Source organism: Artibeus jamaicensis, unplaced genomic scaffold (assembly GCF_021234435.1).
Source record: "Artibeus jamaicensis isolate MK-2021 breed Jamaican fruit bat unplaced genomic scaffold, CSHL_Jam_final contig_1715, whole genome shotgun sequence".
NCBI classification, from domain to species: domain Eukaryota; kingdom Metazoa; phylum Chordata; class Mammalia; order Chiroptera; family Phyllostomidae; genus Artibeus; species Artibeus jamaicensis.
This window is the reverse complement of record NW_026521335.1, coordinates 2,346,854-2,350,715: the sequence shown is the minus strand read 5'-3', so window position 1 is coordinate 2,350,715 and position 3,862 is coordinate 2,346,854. Positions and strand designations below refer to the sequence as shown.

Sequence of the window (3,862 nt, the reverse complement as noted above, 5' to 3'; positions counted from 1 at the left end):
AGATGGGCCTGAAAGGCCTTATGGAAGGGACTCAAAAGCCATGTGAGGTATAGTGGATGTTACACTGTCTACATTGGTTAGCACCTAAAAAGTTCTTTTTTAAAAAATAATTTTATTTATTTATTTATTTTATTTTATTTATCTTTAGAAGGGAAGGGAAAGAGAGAGGGAGAGAAATATCAATGTACGGTTGCTTCTCATGTGTCCCATACTGGGAACTGGCCCCTGCTGGGAACTGGCCTGCAACCAGGCATGTGCCCTGGGCACATGTGCCCAGGCATGTGCCCAGGAATGTGCCCTGACTGGGAATCAAACTGTGATCCTTTGGTTCCCAGGGCCGAGCTCAATCCACTGAGCTATACCAGCCAGGGCCCAGCTAAAAAGTTTTTAATCAGAAAAATTACAGGATCAGATTATTTTAGTTAAAATAGCTCTATTAAGAGTATGGACAATGAATTGAACTTTGATATAGGAAAGGTTGCTGGCAATTTGAAAAAAAGAGGAAAGCTACAGAGGTTTCAGACAAAAGTGTTGCAGTGGGTTTGAAGGGGCAGATATTTCAAAAGTAGACTTGAAGATACATCTGATGTGAGGGCTGAGGGAGGCCAAAGAACAAGAGGCAATAGTTCAGAGTCTTGGCAGGAAGCTTTGGGAGGGGCAAGCTTAATAAAGTAGAGCCTGATGGGTGGTTAAACGAAAATGATGGAGAAACCAGGAAAGGAGTTTAGTTGGGCAGGTGGTGGGGAGTTGGTATCAACAATACCAGGGTCATATTTCAGGCCAGAATTTTGAGTTGGGAAGTAGGAAAGCTTACAAAACCAAGTAGAGTTCCTAACATGAGATACTTTGACAAAGGGAACCATGTAGAGAGACCTTGTTATCCCAATAGAGAAGGAGCAAAGCTAGACTAGCAGCACAGGTGACCTGATCCTGATTCCAGAGCTTTGGGCAAACTTTTATCCTTAAATTCCTCCAGCTGACAGTCAGTACTTGTTCTGCCTGATGGGAATCTCCCAAAACTTCCTAAACCCACTGAACTGAGGACCTCTCTATCTGCCTGCACTCACTTTTTATCTGCTTTGACTTTAGTCTTCTCCTGCAAACCTCCTGGTTACTTATCCATCATAATTCACCACCCACACCCTGTAGCCTTTTGAGTATACCACACCCTTGACCTCAGTGTAATCAAGGGAGGGCCCAAAGTAGCATATAGGGCATAACTCTGTGGCCAGAATGGTTGCATAGTCTATTAATCTGGGAAATGACGGATTCAAAGGTGAACATCTGAACCACTCTGGAGTTAAATTGGGGTATTGTGACAATTTCTGCCTATAGAAAAATTTAGTAACCATCATTCAGGACTCTGAAGTACCATAGGTCCAGAAGATTCACTGAGACCCAATGCTCCATAGTTCTTAAGTGTGACTTTATGAGTCTAACGATGCTCTTTTTGTTGACCTCATAGTTGTTCCTCTCACAGTGGTCTTGTTGAGGTAGAGGTATTCTCTTGCCCCACCAACATTTCTGTTCATTTTATCAGCATCTCCTAAAGTATGACCTGATTTTCTTTGTTTCTTGTAGCACTTATTTCCAAGGATTTATCTGATTTTAGGATATCCAGACAAGTCAGGGCAAAGTCTACCAGGGCTGAAAAGAACAACAGTTTGTGACATCCCATGGCGTTGACTTTTATTTATATTTATTTATTTAAAATATAGAACACTTCTCAGGTTTGTGTGTCATCCTTGTGCGGGGGCCATGTCAGTGTTCTCTGTATTGTTCCAGTTTGAGTATATGTGCCGCCAAAGCAAGTGAACGCCCACAGCATTGACTTTTAAACCTTTGTGTGTTGTCTGGAGCTGACATATTTTGTCTTTGGCTTTTGGCTTCTTGAGGGTGACTTTTCTCCTGTTCTGTGGAATTCTTGAGACATTGAGTTAGTTGTGTCCTCAATATTTGTTAAATTATTTTAATTTATATTACCCAGATTCTACCTGTTTAACTTATTTTATCATTTTTCTAATCAGGCCATCGGTTACTCTTACAGAGTGTTTTCTGGCAGTATTTCATGTATAGTCATGACTAAAACCATTCATGGAAAATTACTTGCAGTTCTTGTTACAGAATGGACTTACTAATCCTCACCTAAACTTCTTATTTTTCCCATGAAATTCATTATTATTGAACTTATTGGATGATGTATATGAAATGGCTGGACTTAAATAACACTATGGCCACAATATTGGTGCTTTAACTGATGCCAAAGTCACAAAATCCATGGTGTAGTGTTGAGAACAGTCTCAGAAATTTCACAGACTTGTGTTTGACTATTGGCTCCTCTAGTTACCAGCTCTGTCACTTAGAGCAAATTTCTTTACCTCCCTGATTCTGTCCTCTTACTTTAAAGTAAGAATAATAATATATACAGTTCATAGTTAAAGTGTATTAAATGAATTTTCTGTCAATGATGTGATTGTTTCCCTGGCAGGTGTTCAGTATATGTGAACTATTAGTATTGTGTAGTTATGAAATTACAGAATTCTTGGCTCAATATGAGGCACTCTTATTTTGATTAAATTTTTACATATGTATGTGTTTCCATCAGGAGATGAGTGGAAATGTATAGCTTCTTTTTAAGGACTTTTCCTTCAGCGGTTGACCCCTCTCCCTGAGATTATGGAAATTGTTGAGGATCCTTTTAGGGTATAGTGTGGTCTGTGGGATTTGTTTACTAATTCTAGGAGATGAGGGAAAATGTTTTTTATTTGTTTTAGGAAAAGAGTAGCTTTAGGGGGATTGTGCATGATTAATGTAAATAGGAAAATAGTAACAATTATTCTAGGTACAGTTACTGTTTGCCTCCTTTGTCTATATTCCATCTTCTCTAACAGTCACTGATTTTCATGTGGGAATTCACCAATTGCTCATTCTTACTTCATGTGGTGAGGATGGGGTTGAGGATTCTTCTGAGGATGAAGAATGTTACTTGGATATTACTAGGCAGGAGTGGGTAGAGATGTAACCTGGGATAAGGAAGAATGAATCTCAGGGTACTTGTGGGAACCCCCAGTGTAGAGACATCATTCCATGTTCTCCTCCCCCTACACTTTGAGATTTGAACTTGGAGGCATGTGGGCTGAGCTGCTGCAGCCATCTTGCAACTGTATGTCAGGAGGTTTGTCGAAAGTCTCTTTAAAATGGAGCCAAGAGAAAGGAAAGCAGAGCTGAGGGATTGAGAGACTCACTCAGTCTGGGTAATATACTTTGAGTACTGCTGGCAAGAGCCATCTAGGACTTCTCAATTATATGAAGCAATAAATGTCCTTCTGCATTTAATACAGTTTGAGTTGAGTTTTCTATTATTCAAATAGAAGTAGTACTAACTGATACAACTTCTATTTGCTTTTTACTGTGTTCTCCATTTATATGTATACATGGTTTGACTAAATACTGAGATCATTCATTGGAACAGCTGCACTGCTTTACTTTCATACCAGGAATGCATGAGGTTCCCTAAACCCACATCCATCCCTGCCAACATCTACCACTATTCAGTCTATTTCACTAGTATTTCAATGTATATTTCCCTAGTTAATAATATATTTTAGAAGCATTTGAGATCTTGCTTCCTGGCATATATCATCAGTTTGACTAAAAAAAACTACTCTTATAAAAATTCTCTACAGGAAATATAATAATAAAAATAAAAATAATAATAATGTTCTAGTATCTCTACATATATTTCTAAGCCATTTTGATTGCCTATCACATGAATTGCCCATTCAAATAATTTTTCTATTTTAAAAATATTTTTGACTTGAAGGAGCACCTTATGTATTCTAGATATTAGTCCATTATTGCT

At 38.5% G+C, this 3,862-nt stretch overlaps 1 non-coding gene across 1 annotated transcript; it reads right to left on the bottom strand.

Moving 5' to 3' along the window:
- Positions 1-1,708: 1,708 nt before the first annotated feature.
- LOC119048133 (U6 spliceosomal RNA) lies at positions 1,709-1,811 on the bottom strand. Its single transcript, XR_005082268.2, has one exon. It is a non-coding gene; the product is annotated as a U6 spliceosomal RNA (small nuclear RNA).
- Between the last annotated feature and the right edge of the window lie 2,051 nt (positions 1,812-3,862).